Genomic DNA, 26,086 nt, shown 5'->3' on the forward strand with positions numbered 1-26,086 from the left:
TCATGTTGCCACCAATAACAAAGCATTTGCAGCAACTAGAAAACACATTATTTAAAAGACATGTGGGTGCAGTTAACTAGTGTTGCAATTTCTAATGGAAGAGCGACTTTCTTTCTTTTAAGTACCTTAACAATTGAATCAAGATGTTAATCAAAATCAAAAATTTTATCTCATTGGAAGTCGAACTTGACCATTTGCACTGAAGAAAGATGTCTAATTGTAAGCTACACCAGTCTACAAACATATTCTCATTACTTAGAAACAGGGGCATCATTTGGAAAGGCCAATGAGGAATTTCCCCCTGAGCTTAAGAACCACATTGCTATTTAATGAATTGTACACTAATATACTATAAACAACTCGAAATTCACGTCGATTATCAATCTTGCTCCCCCTGGCAAAACATGAAATGACGCCACTGCTTAGAAACAACACCCCGAAAGAAAATCAACAATGTGATTCTCCTTTTAAGTTAATAACATGGAAAAGAGTAGAGCAATTTAGTTGAGCCTCTTATTACTTTGTGATGTGGGTTAAGCCGTCTGCAGTAAATTTCATTCTTCATGCAATATAGTTTGAGTAAACGATTAAATATTCAAGGTGTGTAGGAACTGTACACTGTACAATTCGTAAGGAAAAGTCTGATTTGTTGAACTTATATATAAAAGATTGTTGCTATGCATATAATGACCAGATAAAAGAGCAGTATTATACCTAAGTATATACAGCGTGGCCCAAAAGTAGGTATACACCCCTGCATTGATCAAATATAACATTCTAGCCTTTGGATTTATTTACCACGGCTGTTCCGAGCTTAAGATATAAGTAAAAAGGCTTTAAGAATAAATAATAAAGAAACTAATCTATCTGATGGATAACAATAAGAAATCATATAAAAAACAATGAGTTGATCAGTACCGGGCTGTATAACTACTTTTGGGCTACCCTGTACTATGGGAATAATGAAATTGAGTGTCCTAACAGAAAATAGTCGTAAAACTTTTCTTTCGAAAATTGACACCAACCCTACGTCATTTATTTAATATATTGTTTACACTTATTGATTTAAAAATAATTGCTTATCATGCATAGTAGCAAAATATCTTTTGTAAATACTTGTAATAAAAATCAACAGGATATTTCATTCCCAATTGCATGTACATTTTTGTGACAAATTTAAGCTTAGAAGACTCAGTGCTGGAGCTCTCGACTCTAGTACGGTGAGTTTCTGGTTCGATCCTGTCAATGCGAGTTTGTGGTAAATAACATCATGTCCATGGGTTTTCTCGGAGTTCTTTCGTTTCTTCCCACACCCTCATTCCACAAATGATTTCACAATTATTCACTTTTTTGTCATCTGTCTGCTTTAACCTAAAATGGATATCAGTGTGGCGTAAAACTAAAGATTTTATTTAATTCTTAATACATTTACGCGTAAGGTGCTGTCAGCGCATCATTAAGTAGAAAAAAATATATATTTCAATTTAATGCCCCACGTTTATGGCCTTTATGCTAATGGAGACGGATAATTAAGGCAAGTGAATGATGATGGAATAATTAGTGGAATGAGAATGTGGGAGGAAACGGGAGTGCCCCGGAAAAAACATGGATCATTAACTGGAAGCAAGACAATTAAGAGTTAGAAAATGATTCTACAAATTATAGTCCAGTAGTTCCTTTATTCAAGAGGGGGCACGGTGGCTCAGTGGAAGAGCATTTACCTCTGCTGCGTGGGGTGTCTGTTTTAATACCTGGCCAAGTAAGTTTGTGGTGGACATTGTTTCCGTGGGTTTTCTCGGGGTACTCCCGTTTCCTCCCACTTTTTCATTCCATCAATTCTTCCATCATCAATTACCTACCTTAAGCACAGTTTCCATTAGCCTAAAGGGCATAATCGTGGGACGTCCTTTACTCAGGAAAACTATGAAATGCAACGAAACCTGATACAAGTCAAAAAAGAAAGAAGTAGAGCAACTTGGTGGCTGTAAAAGCATTATGCATTGTGACAGAAGCATTAACTTCTGTTTCTTCTGAGGAATTTAGGCATATCATTTCCAGAAATGAAAAAGAAAATAACTTTTGTATTATTTATTTATTGATATTCACACCGCTATTCACAACTAACCCAAACGTGAGGAGAAGGTCACTTTAATTGTTAAATAAATGACAAATGTACAAAATAATTCAAATTTACAATATTTATCATAGCAAACAGTGTATTACATTCTTACATAATAATTAAGAATCGCTGGGTATTTCTTAAACTCTGAATGAAGCGATTTGCAGCAGGAAAAGAATACGAATTTTCTTTTGAGTAAATAAGTTCATACAGATGATTGTCGATTATTTTACCTCCTAATTGTAGGTGGAATTGCACGTAACATATGTGCCTTCATACAGAAAGAAACGATCATGATGATACTCTTCCAGCATTTTGCCAATACAACTACCAAAAAGGCAATTTAAAAATAATACCTATGATGGTTCATGATACTATTGTAATGTTTCCAGAGTGTATTTGAATAATCAAAAACCAACACTACTCACTACAATATAAAAGACGAAACATTTAATAGGTCATATACTGAGAATTTAAGGGAGGATAGTATAGCACACCTCAACTAGAAACAATACTACAGTCTTTAATCTATATTATAAAATTGAAAGCGACTATGTTGGTGATTCTTAATCTCTTGTACCGCCCGACCGATTTCGATCAAATTTTCAACGTAGATGCGGTTCTGGCCTGGGAGTGTTTTTAGCTATTTGCCTTGACGATACAACTTTGGAGAAGGGGGGAAGGGGACATAGAAAAAAATAAATAAAACTTGATAACTCTTGAACCACCCGACCGATCTTGATCAAATTTACAATGTAAATGAGGTTCTGCATCGAGATAATTTTTATCATTTCACTTTGACAGAGCAACGTGCGGGAGGAGGTGGAAGGGGAGATATGCAAAAATCAATAAATATAAAAATAAAAGTGACTATGTTCGTGAATTAACTACTTTTGAACCACCCGAACGATCTTAATCAAATTTACAACATATATGAAGTTCAAACCTGGGAAGTTTTTTTTATTATTATTTAATTTTGACAGTAGATCTTAGGGAAGGGTGAAGAGGAGGAGGGGAAACATATGAAAATGAATAAAACTTAATAACTCTTGAATCACCCGACCGATCTCGATCAAAATTTCAACATAAATAAGGTTCGGGCATGGGATGTTTTCTTCATTTCATTTTTACAGTAGAGCGAAGGGGAGGAGAAGGAGGAGATATGTCAAAAAGTAAAAATAAAAATAATAATAATAATAATAATAATAATAATAATAATAATAATAATAATAATAATAATAATAAAATAAAAGTGACTGTTTTTGTGGTTTCATCACGCTTAAACCACCCGACCGATCTTAAAAAATTTCAACATAGATGACGTTCGGACCAGAGGTGGTTTTTATCATATAACTAACGGTAAAGCTTAGGGCTGGAGGGAGGGGAGGGAAGAAATCTATAAAAATAAATGAAACTTCATAACTCTTGAGCCACCCGAGTTATCTTGATCAAATTTTCAACATACATACGGTTCGGGCCTGGGATATTTTGGATTTTTCACTTTTACGGTGCAACCTAGGGGAGGGGGGAGATATATGTAAAAAGAATAAAAATGAAAGTGACTGTCTATGTGACTTCACTCTTGAACCACCTGACCGATCTCGATCAAATTTTCAACCTAGAATAAGTTCAAACATGAGATGATTTTTGTCATATCATTTTGACAATGTAATTTAAAGGAGGGGAAAGACATTTACAAATGATCGAAAATCATCAATATTAGTGTTGAGTCTATAGTTTTTGAAAAAATGAAATGAAATCTTTCAGTTTTACGTCCCACGTTTATGCCGGTTAGGCTCAAGGAGACGGTGATGATGAGAGATGAGTGAAATGGTGGAATGAAGAAAGTGGGAGGAAACGGAAGAACCCCTAGAAAACCAACGAGCACGGTGTTTGTCCACCACAAAGTCCACACGGCGCGAGCTGGGATCGAACCAGGGACCCCAAGCACCGGAGGTGAACGCTCTACCACTGAGCCACCGCCCCCAAAAATAGTTTTTGAGGTCGCTGAGATGAACAATGACGCTTCCAATGCCGTGGCCCGCAACGTGGGGAGGAGAGGGGATACATAAAAACCATCGAAAATGACCAATGTCAAGGAGCGTTTTAGTAATAGTAAAAAGTGACTGACTAACGAAACATGTTACTATTTTTTAATTTAACCCAGCGAAGCGGGTAATTGATGTTAGTAATAATAATAATAATAATAATAATAATAATAATAATAATAATAATAATAATAATAATAATAATAATAATAAAATAATAAAAATATGTGTCCATTTATCATAATATATTTTCGCATATAAAAAAAATAGTTCCACCAAATTTTGTACATACATATATATTTTTACCAGTTCTAAGCGCGTACGAAGCAGTATTCTTGATTTTCGGTTCTGGGGAGAATTTGCAGAGTGAAAATGTATGCACGTTTCTCCTGATTTCTAAGAATGCTCTGCCTACATGCAACCGATAATGCATTGTAAGTATGTGGCTTACAAAACAGAGAAGGATAACAACCCGGTAATGGATTTCATCTTTCTGTCCAGGTTCTGAATGTAAACCCGGCAACGACGGGTGCTTACAGTTAGTTAGACATAAAGTATATATAGTATTCCATTCTGTCAAAATATTAAGTCTTGCTCTACCAAGTACATTATATCACAACTAGAAAAGGAAACAGTGGTTAATAGTCCGGTTTATATCTTTTCACGTTTTTCAAAATATTGCGAAATTTTTGTTATAAAAAAATGACGCTAACATTTCGCAGCGTAATTATTTAGTGTTTAGAAAATAATCCTTATTGAAATAGTGTGCGTTGTCGATACGTTTCCCGGGATACGGACAAAATCTCGCGGCCGAAACATCGCCGCCCAAAACCTCGCGGGACAAAATCTCGCCGAGCCAAAACCTCCCGGGACAAGATCTCGCCGGGACAAAACCTCGCGTGGCCAAAACCTCGCCGCCCAAATCCTCGCGGGACAAAATCTCGCCGGGCCAAAACCTCGCCACCCAAAATATCGCGTGGCCAAAACCTCGCCGCGAATGAAACTTTTCTTTAAAATTTACCCAATGAGTTTCTTAATATGCAATTCCACATTACAAATAAATTACAAATAATAATAATAATAATAATAATAATAATAATAATAATAATAATAATAATAATAATAATAATAATAAGAAGAAGAAGAAGAAGAAGAAGAAGAAGATGAAGAAGAAGAAGAAGATACAAAACATCGTGTGCGTGGGCTTTCTCGGGTTATTCTCGTTTCCTCCCACTTTCTTTATTCGATCATTTTCTTCATCCTGGTCATCTACGTCTCCTTTAACCTACAGGACATAGTCAAGGGGCGTCGTAAAAACTCATATATTATTTCATACTTTCATAAATATTATTAGATTTTTGTTAAAATTTTAAGTTTTTGGATGTTCCAAAGTTTACGAAACTAACCCCGTTAGTTGTCATTACTTTCCTTATGCAGACTTTCTTTCCCTATAACCAGTTTAAAAACATCCTGTCGCCCTACCTTCACATTGAAATCCTCTAATACAGAAATAGAATTTTCATATAGTATCGCGGGACTTGGTCAAATACCCGCGATACTTCTTCTGAAACAGCGTCTTTTATACCGTCATCCTTATCATCTGTTGGAACATTTACATTTTGGTCAGGCGAGATTTTGGGTATGGCGATATTTTGGGGCGCGAGGTTTTGAGAGACGAGGTTTTGGCCCGGCGGGGTTTTGGCTAGGCGAGATTTTGTCCCGCGAGATTTTGGGCGGCGAGGTTTTGGCCAGGCGAGGTTTCGGCCCGGCGAGATTTTGGGCCGCGAGGTTTTGGGAGGCGATGTTTTGGCCAGGCGAGGTTTTGGTCCGCGAGGTTCTGGCCGCGAGGTTTTGTACCCAAACCACGTTTCCAATCGTCAAAGAACACGTTTTTAAGACGACTTTAAAGGAGTGAGCGATAACGACAATAAAGGGGCATCACGTTTCCCTATCTGTTCAACGCATTTTGTTATAGAGAGACAATATGCGCAAAAATTCAGTCAAAAACAAGAGATAGATTTCGAAACTTCGTCTAAAATCAAATTGAATCAACAATCAAAGAATAATCCGTGCAGTTTTGGATATCTTGTTCCTTTCATTGTCGAGAGAATTGTATTCATAGGTGCAGGTTTCTGGAGAGTAAAATTAACCTGTTGGAGTGCGTGGGTTTTCAAGTAAATTTTGAGACGTGTATTTAAATACCTACTGCTTCTACAGTGTTCATTCGAATTTTATCGTTAATACATCGTTCTCTTAAGAATTAAACAGACTTAAAAATACAATATGGCGCATGTCTGTATGACGTACGAAGAAAGAAAAATAAGGAGAAATTCGAGAAAATTCCCTGAAAAAATACCTCTTGGCAAGTTAGGCGCCCCCAAGAGCGGCCCCGGGCAGAGTATGCAGCTCCAATGTATACTCATGTCCAAAATTATTGTCGCATGTCTATAAATATGTTGTTCTAGGAATATAATTTGATAACGAGTTCGCCCGGTATTTTTTACAAAGTTAGTATGTGTATAAACCGCAAAGACATGTACGTGACAAATTTTATGTCAAAAGAGCAGTAAATAAGAACAATAAAACGAAAACAACAACTTTCTTGTCCATTTAGCAACATCCTTTTATTCATTCTAATTTTCGTATTTATAATTCTTTTCTATGAAATTTACCACAAATATACTTTCCCGATTATACACATAGTATCAGTTCTAAAAGTACCCTGCAAAACCATGATCAAATTATGTTCTTAGAAGAAGACAGTTATAGATATGCGACAATCATTTTGGACATGAGTGTACATTGAAAAGTAACTTCGGGTAATTTTTGCTCCAAATACCACGCCCATATCCCGAACAGTGACGTGGGAAAAATATTTCCCAGTTGTTTGAATATGCAAAATATCGTCTACAAATTAGAGAAAAATATGATGTAAAACAACCTTACGTGTCGCGTCACACACCCCTAGCTTTTCCACACGTGTTTCAAAACAGTCATGCAGTACCCCTTCAAAGAATAGCTAGTAAAAGAAAAATCGTTCAGTCAATCAAATAGCTTCTATATCCTAATGAAGGGAGAGACGGAAGGGGTTGAGTGATGCGAAGTAATTTGTTATTAGTGATGAGCGCAAGAGTCTTGGTCTTGCAGTTTTTGCAAGAGTCTTGCATGCAAGACCAAGACCAAGACCAAGACCAAGACCAGGTATCCCGATGCAAGACCAAGACCAAGACCAGGTATCCCGATGCAAGACCAAGACCAAGACCTAGGGGTGCAAGACCAAGACCAAGACCAAGACCATACCTGCAAGACCAAGACCAAGACCAAGACTCTTGCGCAAGAGTCTTGCACAAGTACCGCCACTACTTGAATTTTTTTATATAATGTAAAAAAGAAGGAGATGGATGTTTTGGCTTCAGTAAAAATGCTGCTGGAGTGAATGTGTTCCCAGTAGTTTATGCAATTCGTGTGAGTCGATCAGTATGTCGTTTTCTGAATCGGTTGTTCGCGTTTTCTGTAGATATTACTCGTTTTCAAGCCATAACGGTGTCATCTCGCCCCATGTGAGCTTTTTTGTGAACAAACACCGTGTGCGTGGATTTTCTAGGTATTTTTTCGTTTCCTCCTATTTTCTTCGTTCCACCATTTCAGTCATTTCTCATCATCACTGTCTCCTTTGTTTAACGCCTGTGTTTAACGCCTTGGTGCACAATCGTGAGACGTTAAACTAGATACTTCATTTCATTTCAAAGCATATTAGTGGTGTTCTTTTTCCAAAACTAAAGAGATATGTATTATTGAACATAGGTAATTTCGTACACCATAGATCTCGACTACATGGGTATGGCCTTGGCTCCGACACTCAAGCATCCGTTGGAAATTTTCAATGCGTGCTCTTAAAACTAATATCGAAATAACATTTTCATGACATTGACAAAGACTTAGTGCATGTGACCGCAAGTTTGATTTCATGGGCGGATGCTTATACATTGAATAATTGTTTATTAATATAACTTTTAGCCTCCTTAGGTATACGGCATATCGGGGATTAAACGATATAACATTATACTACAACAATAAATTTATATTATAAAATTGAAAGTGACTATTTTTGTGAGTCCTAATCTCTTGAACCAACCGACCAATCTCGATCAAATTTTCAACATAGATGAGGTTTGGGCCTGGGAGTGTTTTCGTTATTTCACTTTGACAGTAAAACTTAGGGGAGGGGAAGGGGTAGTTATAAAATAATGAATAAAACTTAATAACTCTTGAACCAAACGACCAATCTCAATCAAATTTTCAACATAGATGAGGTTCTGATTTTTATTTTTTTTAAACAAATCACTTTGACGGTAGAACTTAGGGTAAAAGGTGGGGATGGAAAATGTACAAAAATAATTTAATAACTCTTGAACCACCTGACCGAACTCGGTCTCATTTTCAACATAGATGAGGATCCGGCCTGAGGTGGTTTCTGTCATATCACTTTGACGCTGCAGTTTAGGGGAGGGGAATGAAAGATATTTAAAAATAATGGAAAATGACCGATTTTAAAATGGAGTCTGTAGTTTTAGGGGTCGCTGAGATAAACAGTGACACTTCCGATGCTATTTAAATCCAAGTTCAGCCCAGTAGCTTGGCGGAAAGAAGAGAAGATATATAAAAACGATCGAAAATGACAAATATTATTGTCGAAGCCATAGTTTTCCAGTTCGCTGAGTTGAATACTGACACTTTCGATACAGCTTACGACCAAATTCAGCCTCGTAACTTGGGGAGGAGGAGGGAAATATAAAAATAATCGAAAATGACCGATATCACAGAGCGCTTTACTAATAGTAAAAAGTGACTGATTAACGAAATATATATTATTATTATTTTAAAGTTTAACCCAACGAAGTGCGTAATTGATGCTAGTAATCCATATTCACAAGTGGGACTTCAAATAACTTGGAGTTTGATGCCGTTACTTTGTATTTCCAATACAGGTCAAAATGTTTATATAGATTGAATTTACACAAAAGACATAGACAGTTGAATCGTTTTCAGTTTTCACTCAAATTATTCTAAAATATTAAGAGGTTTGATAATAATTATTATTTTAATTTTCTCTCTCTTTTTTAGTCAATATTGCTAAATATATCATCATCTTCATAATAGCTATTCTGCCTTATTGGCAGGTTACTTGCTGCAACTGAGAAGCTTCGACGTTCGGTTGTCCTCAGCTAGTCTCTTCGTCTTGACGTAGCAATTTTCTGTTTTCATACCTTCCTTCAACTAGTCTCCTTCGTTCCCTCCCTCTCTTTCTTTCCACAATACCCTCCAGCACGTCCCTCATAATACAGTTCTTCCTCAGCCAACATCCTAACCGTTTCCTTTTCCTTCTCTTAACAATATACAAGTATAATATTCTTTTTTTCCCTACTGCTAATTTCTTTTTAACACCTTCTCATTCGTTGTCCGTTCAACACAGCTAATTCTCTCCTTTTTTTCTCCATGCCCATGTATCGAAAGCCTGCAATTTTTTCATAACTTTTTCGTAATGTCAAATTTCTGCCCATAGAGTACATATTGGAATCTGTAAAACAAAACCTCAATATTTCATTGGAAGTTTGATTAATACAAAGATTAGCTAATCGTGGTTGAAAAGAAAAATCTGACGCCTTTAGAGTGTAAAAATAATTTTGTAATTCATGGTATATCAATAAACTGTGCCGTCTTGATTTTCTTTCATGCGTCTCAGGGATAGCATCCCTAGTTTGGGAACCAGTGGAGTGTTGGATATGTTAAAAAATATAAACAGATTACGAAACGTTGTGATTTAGGCATATCTTACAAGTAGTGAAGCGTGGGAAGGTAATCATCTATGTTGTACACTATCATGATACTTACACAAAGTTAAATTATATTACATTTAGAAACACGTATTATATTTCCGTCACTATTGGCGCATTGTAGAGTTTATTATCCCTTATATCCATAGTAAAATTTACCTAGGAAAAGCTTGAGATTTCTTAAATGCAAGACTTGCAAGACTTGCAAGACTCTTGCATGCAAGACCAAGACCAAGACTAAGGGTTCCAGTGCAAGACCAAGACCAAGACTGGATGTGCAAGAACAAGACCAAGACCAAGACCACCCCGGTCTTGGTCTTGGTCTTGCATTTGCTCATCACTATTTGTTATGCTTCCCAATGCATCATAAAGCCTCACGAATACGCATCCTGTTTAACAGTTGAATGTTGGGGCAATAACGTCATAAAACGATCACTTAAGTCACATGAAAGTCACATGGAAGCAAATCTTATTTGTCCTTTATCTGTGATGTCATAGTCCCCAAGCTTCATACCGGAAACGAGATCTTTTAGTTTAACGTCCCATGTTTATGCCCGTTAGGCGAAGGGAGACGGATAATAAAGGTAAGTGAATGATGATGGAACAATTGGTGGAATGAGAATGTGAGAGGAAACAGGAGTACCTCGAGAAAATCTACGGACATCATGATGTCCATCACAAACTTACTTGGCTCGGGATCGAACCACGTCTTCATGCCCGGGCTATGCAAATGCTTGTAATACATTTTAGTACACCTTCCAAAAAGAGGAAGTAAAAGGAAATTGGTGAATGTAATAGCTTCAATGTCAATTAACATAAGACAAATGAAAGGAGAAACGGGAGGGGGACGAAAGAGTTGGGGGAAGTCATGTATTCATTTCCATATCGGGCAATCCATTATGCAACCCTGCAAGCACGCAGAAAGATACCTAAGCTTTACTATAGGGGTTATGAAGTCTCGGAACAACAATGAAAAAAATAGTGAGGCATCAGAAATTCTCCCTTCCCTCAGAAGTCATTGCCCAATCAGTACTGTACCACAGAGAAATCCATTACATTATATTCAGTGGTCCTTCCAAGAACAATTGGGACCAAAAATACAGGTTCCACAGCCCATCAATTGGAGAACTATCTCCAACTTATCAGGCTCATGCAATGGCACACGGAAGTGTTAAATTCTTCCAAGAGTGAATGAAACAAAATAATTAAAAACTACACGAATTATTTTCTCTATATATGTATATTCGACTTGTCTTTAGACAAACTTTAAATATTAGTGTCTTGAATTTGATTAATTATTGTCGCTCCTTACAAAATGCATTGCAAAGGTAGGGAAAACGTAGGAGAAAGTCGGACAAAACCGGAACCCAAAATGTTTTTGCTTGTTTCTCAGCATCTATATGGATAGTATAGCTTGAATTAGTTTTCAAATACTACATAGATTTGTTATTGACACAAAAATGTTTATTTCAGTGGAAAAAGCTGGTAAATTTCGAGAGCAAAAACATTTTTTAAAGGGTATGCACAATCGAACAATGCACAATCCTCAATCGAACAATGTACAACTCAATCATCATGGAAGTTGGTCCCTCCTACGAAGTGACTGAAATGACGTTAGAGGTAATAGTCAGTGGGAAAGATATTGGAAGCATATGGTGGTTAACGAACGTTTCATAAGTGCAACTCATGGACAGCTTGTACCCTTCTTTGCACGACATGTGTGTCTGTTGACCACTGCTGGATACTTGCGAAAAACTCTGCAGTACACTTACAAGGGAAGCTCGGGAGAAAGCACTCACCTGCAGAGAAACTAAGCATGCCATTTGAAGGACTAATTTATGCTGATTACAACTAGCTAATAAAATTCCTGTACGGTTGAGAACTGTTCGAGAGATTCAACTTGAACTTTATAAGAAAAATTGAGTATATGCGCATTTAAAGGCGTTAAGTACAACATTATTAGCAACGAATATTGACATTCGAATTGAAATCTATCGGAGGTAACAGAAAACACTGTTTCGCAATAACTAACGGGTTCGTTAGTTAAAATTAGTCATTATACTTACTGTTCATAACAATGATAGGTTAGAGATGAAAATTGATCACTGTTGTTGTTCTGTTCTATGTTGAAATGATGCACAGAACAAATTATATACCTTTTGAATCGCCTGTCGCATTTGTTTTTCTCTTTGGTTGTGCGAACTGTTCCCTTGACGGATGCAACGCAATTGCACAGGTAAAATGTTCATGGTTCTTTTGCCTGCGTCATTTCTTCATCATTTTGTCTGCTAGTGATCAATTTTCATTTCTAACCTATAATTATTGTGAACAGTATAATGACTAATTTTTAACTAACAAACCCGTTAGTTACTGCAAAACAGTTTTTTTTTTCTGTTACCTCCGATAGATTCCAATTCGTATGTCAATATTCGTCGTTAATTATGTTGTACTTAACGCGTTTAAATGCACATACACTCTCATTTTTTCTTATAAACTTCCATATATATAAGAATCTCTCGAACTGTTCTCAACCGTACAGGAATGTTATTAGCTTGTTGTAATTAGCATGAATTGGTCCTTCAAATGGCATGCTTAGTTTCTCTGCAGCCGAGTGCTTTCTCCCGAACTTCCCTTGTTAATGACATTCAGCGCTGTAACGATCTAAATGATGCTTTTAATTTGCCTCAAAAAGACATAATAGATCACTCCTACCATATCAAAAACAATACCTTCTATGGGTGAAGACATGGTCTCACAAATCGTCTGGACTCTGATCACGATACAACCACTGCCATGACCATTTACGATTGTCATAGCACATCCATTTTTCATACGAAGTGACAATCTGATGCAGCAAACTTTTCCGGTTATTCTTTAGACTCAAGATAATTGCGCACCTCCAGATGGCACGGAGCCAAACAATATGATATGGTGTTTGCCTAACTCGTCTGCAACATAAATTATTCATTGCAGCTTTGGAAAATTGAAGATTGCTAATAAAACTCCAACTGACCAAAACAGTGTATATATTTTAAGATTATATATTTGTGTTACAGTTTCGGCTATGTAACACAAATAATCTTAAAATATATAGGGGACGCGGTGGCTCAGTGGTAGAGCGTTCACCTCCTGTGCTTGGGGTCCCTGGTTCGATCCCAGCTCGCGCCGTGTGGACTTTGTGGTGGACAAACACCGTGCTCGTGGGTTTTCTCGGGGTTCTCCCGTTTCCTCCCACTTTCTTCATTCCACCATTTTCCATCATCACCGTCTCCTTTAGCCTAACCGGCATAACCGTGGGACGTAAAACTTAATTTCATTTCATTTCATCTTAAAATATATACACTGCTTTGGTCAGTTGGAGTTTTATTAGCAATCGTCTGCAATGGCACGAACACTTTTTCAAGGTTCTACTTCCACGGTGTTCCTGAGGAGTTCATCCGAATGTGCTGTATAATCGGAACAAAACTTGACAAATCAATGGCGAATTGTGCTTGCATTTGTCATTCTTGATCCAGATGCACTGTTAATGTTCCTTGTAGCTTGTTTTACTAAATATTCCAGTTTGAGTTTGTAAAGAAAAGCATTCACATATTCTCCATGGTACTTTTTCATACGATCCTGTCCAACAACATATTGTCGTTTGACTGGTTTGGTACCTCTTACCTATTCGATGCCCGTATACGGAGCTTGTGACTTTAGACGCGAAATCTTAGCCCATTCTTGTGTTGTGGTACTGAGGCGCTAGATGAATCTAAAATCGAACATTTCACTCTCACAACCTATTACTATATGATTGTGGAAGTTGAACGCTAGCTCGCATGGATGGGTATAGACTGACGGAAATTTTGAGGAAAATATTTGTTGCAAAAAGAGATGAACAATGGAGAAGGTTATACAGCAAAGAACTTCGCAATATGCATGCATTAGCAAATATATTGCAGGTAGTTAAATCGAGGCTCCTAAGATAGATGGCCATGGCTCTTGTACGGAAGATATGCATGAGCAGAAATAATTTTAATTGGGAAGCTTCTGGAAAAATACCACCGGGTACGCGAGAAGAAGATAGATGAATACGTAGAGAGCCGTAAATTAGGAAGAGAAATAAAAATAGTTCTTGCGTTTGAATTTGACTGACTCACGATACGATCCACTGGCAGTGCTCTGTTTCACACCAAGTGCAAGAACTCAAACATTTCCCTTTCAAACCTTTGAATACATGGTTACTTTCTGCTTCATTTTAGGCATAAAATTTAAATTTCTGATTTTGAATTAAGACGAAAAAACTTACAGGAACACACTAAAACAAGGTGAATATTGAAGGATACACTGAAAGCAAACCTTTGTATGAAAAAAAAAAATATCACGTTGAAACTCTTATTCGAGAAGCTCTACGGCCTAATTTGATCCATGACATTCTAGAGTTACGTAACGATACAGGATCAATCCATGCTAAGTGGCCGAGAAAGAAGAAAAATTGCCGATCGACCTTTAAAAAAATCTAATTTGCTCAGAAATGTTGAGCCGATGTAAGAGTACTACAAAACCGCCATTAATTATTTTTACAACATCCAATGGCGGCGCAGCGGCTGTCGCCATTCTGCGTTTTCTCGATTTCAGAAGTTTACGTGGTTTTGAATATCTCAGCATGTATTTGTCCTAGCAAATTGAAAATTACTGGGCGTCTCCAACTTGTGCAGAGCTAAAACTTTGATCTCTTAACATTTTTGTCTAAAACCGCTTGAAAGGGATGAAATCAGGCCCTATAGTAACAACATTTTTGGACATGGAAGACATGTTTGGGAAGAGGAAACAACTGATGTAGAGGTCTGAATTTGTGTGCGTAGTACGGGGTCATAAGTTTACACGTAAAAATTTGCAGATCTATAGCTGTTCCCAAAGGAATGAAAAAAATCGTAAATTTGGGGAATTATGGAAATTCGGCATATTTCACTGTCCAATATCTCCAATGGGACTGGAACTTTGGAAATAGTTACTCCTTTAGTATGTCATAACACACACATCAGCGCGTTTTGTGTTTTTGAGCAGAAGGGGTCAAAGTATTAAGGAATGACGTCATACTCTAGGAGGTTTTTATTCACAAATTTAACTGGAAACTCATTGCTAAGGAGTAAAATAAAATAGGATGAATGGTTAGTCCAGTCAAGGCTTTCAAGCTCGTTTCTTTCCTCTAGTTGTGACTCACTGTCTTATCACACCCACAGTAGTGAAGAATGAAGCTATCAGCAGAATGCGAGAAAAGCCAAAATGCACACTTGGCAAACAGTCCGTAAGTACTCATTTCTCTTTTGCTTGCTATATCAATGATATTCAGTTCTGTTTATTCTTCTTTTAACTATCAACTCATGCAGGAGAATGTTGTTCTTTCGTTTGATCTACATTCTCCAGTCAGTGTTTACAGTGAGTGATCGTTCACTGACTGGGGAATACAAATCAAACGAAAGGACAACAGTCTCCTGCATGAATTGACAGTTAAAACAATAACAAACAGAACTGAATATGATTCATATAGCAAAAAGCAATGAGTACTTATGCCAAGTGTGCATTTTGAATTTCCTCGCATTCTGCTGATAGCAGCATTCTTCACCAGTGCTACTGTGGGTGTGATAAGACAGAGTAACAACAAGAGAAAAGAAACGAGCTTGGGACCCTGACTGGACTAACCATTCATCCTACTTTATTTTACTTCACAACAACGAGTTTCCAGTTGAATTTTTGAACAAAACACCTAGAGTATGACGTCATTCCTTAATACTTTGACCCCTTCTGCTCAAAAACACAAAACGCGCTATTGTGTGTGTTATCGTATACTAAAGGAGTAACTATTGCCCAAGTTTCAGATTGTTTTTAAATCCAGGCCCATTGGAGATATTTGACACTGAAATATGCCGAATTTGCATAATTCCCCAAATTTACGATTTTTTCCCCAGGCCCTTGGGAGCAGCTATTGGTCTGCAAACTTTTGTTTAAAAACTTATGACCCCGTAGGCCTACTATACGCACGCATAAATTCAGACCTCTATGTCAGTTTATTCCTCTCCCCAAACATGTCTTCAATGTCCAAAAATGTTGCTACTGTAGGTCCTGATTTTACCCCTCTCAAGTGGTTTTAATCAAAAATGTTAAGAGATCAAAGTTTTAGCTCTGCACAAGTTGGAGACGTTCAGCAAATTTCAATTTGCTACTACAAATACACGCTGAGATTTTCAAAACAACGTAAACGCCTGAAATCGAGAAAACGCAAAATAGCGGCAGCCGCTGCGTCGCTACTTAAAAAATCCAATGATCGTGATTTTGGAGTGCTCGGATTTAGAAGTATAACAAACATTCATGAAAAAAATAGATTTTTTGGAGATGGTCGAGCGGCACATGCTTGATCACTTAAAATGGATTTACTCTACATTATTTTAATGAACTACACATAAAATACGTATACACACACACAAAAGCACTAGTTCCCACACTAGTTGAGAGTATCAATAGTTCCTAACAACTTTCTGTATACAACTCGTGAGAAACACTAACTGCTGACAGGCCGGTAAAACCAAAACAATTTCGTACATTCACAAAAATAATATAAGAGCCACTTGTATAGGTTGACATTTTCAGCGAAACTAAGAGAGAGAAATTAGCATTGGTTTCACTCTTGATAGGAAGCAGCAGAAATATATGTGTGAGTGCTCACCTTTGGTGCGAGAGATTCTTGGTTCGGTCCCAGGATATGAGAATTTGTGGTTGACGACACTATGTATACGGTTTTCTCGGGATTCTTCCGTTTCCTGCCATATTCTCATAGCACCAACTCTTCCATAATCATTCACTGCCATTAATCACCCGCTCTCTCAGCCTAAAAGGCATACCCGTAGGACGTAGAACTAAGAGATTTCATTTTCTTCCCTGCTGGTCTAGTAGCTAATGTGCGTTCCTTTTATGCAAGGAATTTCGAGTTCGATTTCCGATGCGTGAGCTTTGAAATCCGAATGAATTACGATTTTTTGGGTTCCTTTATGAACTGTAGATCCACGTCTCATATAGCTTTGGTCCTGGAAGGAGACGCTAAACTTTCACAAAGAATTACTTAAAATATTTCATATTATATATTGTTATAGGACTATAGTAATCAAACATATTCTCTACATTACTTGTGATATGAGGAGAACATTTTGGCGATGTGAAAATATAACCTTGAAAAACAAGACACACTTTTCTTTAAAGAACTATTTTTATGTCAAGCTACAATCAGGTTACGACACATCATCTTTGCAAACGAAAAAAAAAATACAAGGAAAGCAATGAACAGATGTCACAACAAATAAGCAATGAGAACGACATAGACAACAGATGTGACAACAGCAAGTGTCGTATAAAATTTTAAATGAAAGTACTTACATGCACATCAGATGAACTGTTAGATCACGATACTGATATCAATTGAGATAGAGAATATACTCGAGGAGAACTCAGTGGCAGAAATAAGTTGGAGGAGTTGAATCTCACTTTAAATCAAAGTGAAGAGACCACTTCTCCACTTAGTTCAATAACCACCACATCAAGGAGTACTGAAGATCATTGTTGTGAATGTTGATATTTTTCTTCTTACTCTACTGCAGAATCTAGTAACACTACAGTTAAGAACTCATTCGAAGCTTCACAAATAAACCTTACTTTTAAGGTATTTACAATAATCCTGTGTATGTTAAATATTTTACACATATAATGTAGGCAATTTTAACGGTTGCACTAAATATGCTACATCTTCAATGTCAACCCATATTACACTGACAAAATATATCATCTCAATCAGCCCTTAATTAATATTTCCAATAACGTGAATATTCCACTATGTTTTATCTTTTATACCAAGCTTTAGCAAACCTTCTAGTCCCTATTGTGCTTCATATTAAACAATATATATCAGCAACTTTATTTCGTTCATTAAAATTTATTAATTAATAATAATTGTGTGTGTATTCACCACGGAGTGCCAATATCCAAATAAATCTTCATTTGCTACAATGCTGTATGATTTATGTTAGTTATTATAATGCACAAATACCCAACGGTTATTCCATTCTGAAATCGACACTAAACAAATCTTGGTAAGAGAGTTCTGAAAGGGGTACAGACTGTAATGCGAGTTGTTCCGTTATCTGTGGTCTGCACTACACCGTACGCAAGGAAGAATTACAAATGAATTTAATCCTGTCTTCTTTCCTAAACTTTGTAACTCAAAAGTAAAATGAAGGTTTTTACACATACTGAAACTCAACCGAATGATGTATCAATAACTCCTTGCTTTAAGTAATTCCGAAGTGAACTCCCTTGTGGCTATATGGTTAGCGTATGTACCTGTAGCGTGGGAGACTCGGGTTCGATTCCAATGAAAGCTCATGTGGTTCGAATCCCACGTGGATCTGCAGGTCCACATCTCATATAGCCTTGCTGATGAAAGGGACGCTAAACTCAAACAAACCAAACCAAGTAGCCTCCACCAGCCTCAATGTGCTAGGAATAATATCTTAAAGCCAAAACACGGAACCACAAACACTTGGCTCAAATACTATCATAAAACTTGAAAGCGAACATGTAAATAAATTAATATAGAGATCACAATATAATATGTCAAATAATGCGCATGCGTGTCCAATATTCACAAAATATGTTATATAGGAACACATATTAATGATTATATATATATATATACCGGTCCCTATTATTTCTGGCCTTCTAAACATACATAATATAAGGATTTATCATGATCAACTATGTGCATCATTCAATATATTTCAAATTTACACTCCTATGTTAATTAACTTAATATTCAATTCGTTTTAAATTTTAACTTTCTACTGATTAAACTAGATTAGAAATGATGTTGCGGAAAACTGTGAATCCTAAAGGAATGTCTAATGTAATTTAATGAATTTAGTCTTGTGTATTTCCTTTGTAGCTTCACATATATATAAAACAACAACGACTGTAATAACTTTCAGATATAAAGCTTGAGAACAGTATGTTTTCCAAGTCTACGTTGTAGAATAAGAAAAACAGAAAGTATTAGAGAGTGAATTACTCAAGTTGAGTATACAAATTAATTTAATTAAAATTCCATAATATATAAAATATAACTATGTGCTATATTTAGTGATAATTTGATCCAAAGCATTTGCCACTCAACAAATCCTAGAGTTCAATATCCAGTAAGCACACTTCCTTTCAATTTATGGGCAACTAATGTATCAATGAAATGTTTCAAAATAAACTGGCAATCGAAACTCAATTTGTATTCACGTATCTTCATAAAAGAGCTACATAAATTGACATCCAATTATAGAAATTTAGACTTGGAAACCAAAGACGCTAACTACATAAAATAAAATAAATTAACTATCGTTTATAATTGTATGAACTTAAGCACATGTTTTATGAATTCAAATGCCTTATTCAATAAGTTTCGCATCAAACTTGAAGTACCTTGCGGAACAGTATACTTACAATGATGATGTAATAAACTCAACGTAATTTTAATATTACGCTTAATTAAGTTAACATTTTCATATTATGCCTCTCTATTTTAACTTGCTATTTTAAAATTTGTAAATTGAACTCTCTCTCTCTCTCTCTTTTACCTTTTTACTCTCTCAAAATATACACATAAACAGTTTGAACCTGAACTGAAAGACCTCGTAATTTTTAAAGTTCATACAGTGCACTTTACCCAAGAAAGTAGATCAAAATAAATAAACACATAAATAAAACATTCCCCCCAGTTTTTCATATTCAACCGAATATCGGAATACATTTTCCTTCAGCCTTACTCACAGTGTAAACACGCAGAAACTGGTATAGGCCATACAATGCAGGATTAAAATATTTTGTGAACTACAATGCACACAAAATTTAAAATACAATCAACACAACAATATAATGCGTTCTTGCAATGTTTGCTAATTTTCCAATATAAAAATTCTAATATCACCATATGATTCCTCAGTTATTTTATGATTCCTCAGAAAGTATTTTAAAGCTATTTAAGCGCTAATTATTCATACAGTCATAGCTAAATAACTTTTTATCTGAGGGTGTAGCTAGTTCTCTTGTGAGGTTATTTGCAGAAGAGTATTTATCAAAGACCCTACGCAAGATGTTCGAAAATATTACAATGTATCTTTGGAACAGAAAAATACGATTTAATTGCATGTCTTTTCAGCGAAGAAAGTGCATCACTTATAAGAGACTTCCACCACTTCCTGATACTTTTCATACTGCTGCATGACGTATAAATAAGGAAATTATTGCATGCAGTTTGGAAACGACTAAATTGCAAACCACACCCACTTAAAAAAAAAAAAAAAAAAAAAAACAGATAATGTAATGAAACTGAAATATTTGATTCAACTAAAAAAAATCCTCACACGTATTGTGAACGACTTTTAATAATCCAAAATATGTAATAAACAATCTGGATTTAAAGAAACAATTATGGCTACACAATAATGTTGGTATTTTACGACGCGGCCTCCGCCATGTTTTGATAAGAAAAAAAAGAAGTAAAAAAATATGAAAAAGCCGCACCTTCTGGCTACTCAGTGAATAATCTATAAATACATCAACACCTTTCATGCACTTGACTAACTTGAGTTGCTATTTATTCCAATCTTTGATTCACCACTGCACGTTTACTTTCTGCAAATAACAAGTCAACTGATAGCAAAAACTTATTCCTAAACAAGTTCAATCACTACTCTCTAATCAACGCACAACATACTAACGTGAGCTGCTACAAATGTCCGTCTAGAGAATGTGAAGAGCGATTCAATGTCACTGTTGCTGAATTCAGGCAGCCATGAGCTGGAAGAGTTAGATCTGGCAGAGTTTAGCACCCGACGTGCCGAGATCCCCACTTCCAACTCGAGGACACCCGTCTAGAACTTGCAAAAAAATCCCTGAAGCAATGGACTTGGAACGTAATATCCCGCGTCAGGAAAGCTTCCCTACCAATATCTTCTTAGGGCAGCTTCTAAACTGTCACCTGTTTCAGATCGTAGTGACGCAGAATATTCACTAGTCCTCTCACTTTATAATTCTCAACTCGAGGACAAAGTACGATTATATCGTAGATAAGTCACGTTTGCTTTTCTGAGAACTTCATCACTAAGTACACGAAATGAAGATAGATTGGTTATCGATATCATACTTCAACGTTAGCCAATAATATGAAAGGTGCGATGTTATGATTTGATATCGAATAAAAAAGATGCAGACAGAAAAAAACGAAACGAAAGAAAACAAGATAAATTCAAGTGTATTTGCGCAAGTGTAGCAACTACCCTACTTCAAGGGACAGATCCCCTCCACATCTCCCCGTTTTAGAGGAAAGTTCAAATATCCTGGTAAAGTGTTGTCTTAAAATTGCTAGAAGCGATAAGAAATTCAAACATAAGGAATTGAAGATTTACCTGAAACTGCACAACTTAAGTTTTATGTAACGGTTGCTTGAAGAATGATGAAACTTCCACGTCGACAAATTAGAGAAATAGAACAAATGTTTACTGACAGCACACAAAAACCAACATTTACGGAGGACTATCACAACCAAATTACACCAGATAGGTTTTCATGTTTGTTGATCAAATGACAAGTTACATTTCATTTTTTCATTTAAAAAAAAAAAAAGTGTGTTGAAATCTAGTAATGTTATAGTGGTCCAAAAGTGTGGAAATATCCAAATAGAAGGCAGGATTTTAAAAGAATTGCGAAAGTAACACTGTAGGTTAGTAGTACAGGTGGAGCAAAAACTTTTAGGACATGTAATTTCTAGAACCGCCATCTTAAAATCCGCCAATTTTAACTCACTTTAATTTGTTAAATGGAAACCGTATGTTGTGATACCTTGTTCTCATCTAAAATTTTGTCAGGAATCCAATGCTGAGTTTGTTTTTGATTTATCATACACCATAAGATGTATTTTTCACAACATCAGTAACATACCACACATTTCTCCTGATTAAATGATGTGTTAGATGTGTTGTCCATTCCGTTGAATTGTTAGAATCATTCTTTTTTCCCATTCATCCAAAACCTTACTCGAAGTGCTTTCAGGTATGCTTTTATACGCGTTTATTATGCATTCCTTTAAATAGTCAATATTCCGAATTTTCACTGAATACATAATGAATGTGAATGCCCTCAAAGATAAAAATCTACGGGAGTGATATCAGGGGAAAGAGGTGACTACTCCACCGCACAACGTCTACCAATTCACGAGTTGGAAAATTGTACATCCAAATTCACGAACACAATTCCCATAATATGGAGGGGCACCTAATGTTGGTAGAAGACAGAGAATGTACCATGTTCAGGTAAGACAAATGGCAAGATATGTTTTCCCAACATTCGACGATACTCGATTAATGTTAAGGTACCATTCATAACCAAAGGATTTACAACAAAAACTTTGAAGTCTACGCCAAGCCAAACAAATTAACGCCTCAAAAAATTACCATAGAAATTATTTTATATTAGGTATTAATTGGTTTGGCTTGGCACAGACTTCAATTCTTTTTTATAGACAACTAGATGAAGCTGCGCTGTCCACTCAGAGCATCATTCTGATAAAATCATGGGTCTCCTTCCCACGTCCTCACTATAGCTGTCTATATCACTTTACACACATAATTAAAGAACAAGACAACTTACAAACGGAAAATCTTTCAGTTTTACATCCCACGATTATGCCGGCTAGGCTAAAGGAGACCGTGATGATGAGAAATTAATGAAATGGTGGAATGAAGAAAGCGGGAGGAAACGAGAGAACCCCAAGGAAACCCACTACAAAATTCAAGTGGCGCGAGCTGGGATCGAACCAGGGACCCCATGTACCAGAGGTGAACGCTCTACTACTTAGCCACCGCGGCCCCAACTCACAAAGGGAGTAAATCGCTATTGACAAATATATAAACGTAGTATTTTAATATATAGGTGTTGGGTTGAGTTTGTGGCGAACTTCGAGAAGTGACAGATTATATCAAACTTTTTTGTCCTTATAAATCCATATTCGTCCGAGGACTTCTCATTGAGGCTCTCGAGGTCTTTGAAGTGTCAGCATGCAATAGGTTTTCCCTGCATGCAATACATTAAATAAAAGTGCCTGCAATGTCCGTCAACCTGCCATACGTAACTCCTCTACTGGTTGTCTAGCACAAGTACCCTAGCTTCGCCCTAGCGACAATGTTAATCTTATAGGCTCAAAACGACCCATAAAATATTGAATAAAACAATAACGGTACGATTTTTGAAAATTTGAATGAGAACTGGCAGGTCTACACAAAATTTGAAATAGACTCAGTGCAAACAGCATGCTTCTAGAGTTTATGGTTTCCGAGATCTTTGTCGAAAGGAATTGGCCACAAACATGTATACACATAGCATTTTAATATAATGACAGTAATGAATTATTTTCTGCTTTTTGGCGCTTTTATAGCTTTATACCATTTGTAGATATAGAAAAAGCTTTTGACAACGTAGATTGGAATATAATGTTCAGAGCGTTGAAGAATCAGAAAGTGGATTACAGAGAGAATAATATACCACCTTTACAGGAACCAGACAGCTGTTATAAGAAGAGATCAGAAGGAAGCAAAGTAGTAAGGTAAGGATGTGGACTTTCGCCTCTCCTGTTCGTCTATATAGAAGAGGCTATGAAAGAATTCTTTGATAAAAACGAGAAAGGCATAAAAGTAGATGGCCAGGTTTTCAGCACAATAGGTTTGCTGATGACATGGCACTGACAGCGGAGAACGAAAAGGACTTGCAGGAAGCACTTTCAAACTTGAACGGTCAACGGGAAAACACATGCAAAATGAAGATAAATAAGAAGAAATCAAAGTGATAAAACGCACAAGAGCAGGACAAGAAGAAGCAAACGTATGGCTAGATGGAGAGAAAATCGAAGACGTTAACATGTTTCCCTATTTAGGAAGTCTAATATCCTCGGACGGAAGAAGTGAAAAAGACGTAAGTTCCAGAACAGCGCAGGCTAAACAAGCATTCCATAGGAAACGAGGACTGCTAATATCGAGAAATGTGTCGTTGCACGTTCATAAACAATTCAGTAACCCTTTGGAGTTCTAGTCCCTATTTTTAAGTACTAGTGTCTTTATTATTCGATTTAAAAGGAACCAATAAAGCTTTTCACTTCGGGTATTTTTTTTTCAAGTCTAGAGGCATTGCAAAACGTTACGTATAGTTTCATGCATTCCTGCGTTGATATATAGGAGATGATGACGTCATTACTTTAAAAAAATATTTTTGTTAGGCCTATTTTCATTATTCTTTCGCGGGCTTACTTTTGCACCTAGAAGATTGAAATTTTGCACATTCATTTATTCCACCGAGTAGTATTTATCAGATTTTTCAGATCTCTGCGTTAGCATGGGGGACGGATCCAGAGGGGCAAAATGATAAAAAAGAAAGGATATATTTTTTTTTTACCGAAAAATTCCTTTTTTCGCGATATTCCCGCCTCAGATACAAGATGGAGGCATGCGAATGGTATCATTTGAAAGTGTTCTATTCTGAAGAGAATGATGGGCGAACCATGATCCTAGGATAATTAGGGATATTTCAGGCAATTTTTACCCAAGATTTAGTTTTATACAGAAATCTGGGGTATTGTGGGTATATATTTTTTGGGGAGACGGGCTTACTTTTGCACCTAAAAGATTGAAATTTTGCACAAACATTCAGTTCACCAACTAATATCTATAAGATTTATTTTCGGGTTTCTGCGTTAAAACAGGGGCGCTAGAGGGGCAAAAGTACAAAGGAGGGATATTTTAACCAAAAAAATCCCTTTCTTTGCGATTTTTCTGATACATGATAGAGACATGTGAATGGTACGTTTGAAAGGCAGTTCTATTTTGAAGAGAATGATGGGCGTAAAATGATACAAGAAGAAACAGGTATGTCTCAGGAATTTTTTTTTACCTGAGACCAGGGTCTTTTGCGGTAATCCGGGGCATTGTGGGGATTATTCATAAATATTTTTCGAGCCCTTCCTGTTCAAGATAGAAGCTTAAAATTTAGTACACCCTTAGTATTTTTCAGATGATTTTCAGGTCTCTACGTTAACACGAGGGGGGGGGGCTCAAAATTAAAAAAAAAATATTTTTAGAGAAAAATTCTGATTTTTCTCAAAACTTCTTGCCTCAGGGACATGATAGGGAAATATGAATGATACCATTTGAAAGGTTGCTCTATTGTGAAAAAAAAAAAGACGAGGTATGAGCCATGATCCTACGACAAATAGGGATGATGATGTAGCCGCTTGACTGAAGTTTATAATTTACCTAAAACGCCAGAACCTAAAAGGGTTAAGACCCTGGTAATGCAGCGTGGAGCTTTACGGATCAGAGACCTAGACATTGAGAAAAGCTGTAATATTTGCAGTTGGAAGAATTGGAAATGTGGTGTTGGCGCAGAATGCTGCGCATATCATGGACCGAAAGGAAAAGGAATGAAGACGTACTAAAGGAAGTTAATGAAGGACGACAGATCATGAAGATAATAGGGAGAAAAAGAAAAAGAAACAGCAAGCTTGGCCATTTTATTCGGCACTCTGATTAGATCACCGTGCTGATAGAGGGAAAGACACAAGGAAAACCAGGAAGAGGAAGGCCAAGGACAGAATATTTACATGCAGTTACGAAGAAGAGACCTTATGAAAGTGTAAAACAGTTCTCTCAACGGAGAGAAAAGTTTTATAATTTCCATGTTGCTCACCAACCTATGGTTGAAGAGAACAAGAAGACTTTTTAGCTTTTGTTGAAGTCAGTTAATATTATTATTCTTTCAAAGCTATTATTTTATACTTTTTAAAGCGTTCTTAAAGTCTGTCATTTGTCTTTTAACTTTATTTATTTTTCCAGTTTTCGTAATTTCAGTAGTTTAGTAAGCTGATAACTAAATTGGACGTATGACACTAACTTCCTATAAAATGGGTCGGCCTACGAAACATCTGAGATCAATATTAAACAGAATGAACCATTTAAAGAGATCCTTCATTG

At 36.4% G+C, this 26,086-nt stretch overlaps 1 protein-coding gene across 2 annotated transcripts in view; it reads right to left on the reverse strand.

Moving 5' to 3' along the window:
* The window catches only part of LOC145688108 (KICSTOR complex protein SZT2-like), a 373,764-nt gene that overhangs the window by 201,384 nt on the left and 146,294 nt on the right, over window positions 1–26,086 (reverse strand). The gene's annotated exons all lie outside the window — the stretch shown is intronic.

The sequence above is a fragment of the Thermobia domestica genome, chromosome 6 (assembly GCF_964235325.1).
Source record: "Thermobia domestica chromosome 6, izTheDome1.hap1.1, whole genome shotgun sequence".
Taxonomy (NCBI): domain Eukaryota; kingdom Metazoa; phylum Arthropoda; class Insecta; order Zygentoma; family Lepismatidae; genus Thermobia; species Thermobia domestica.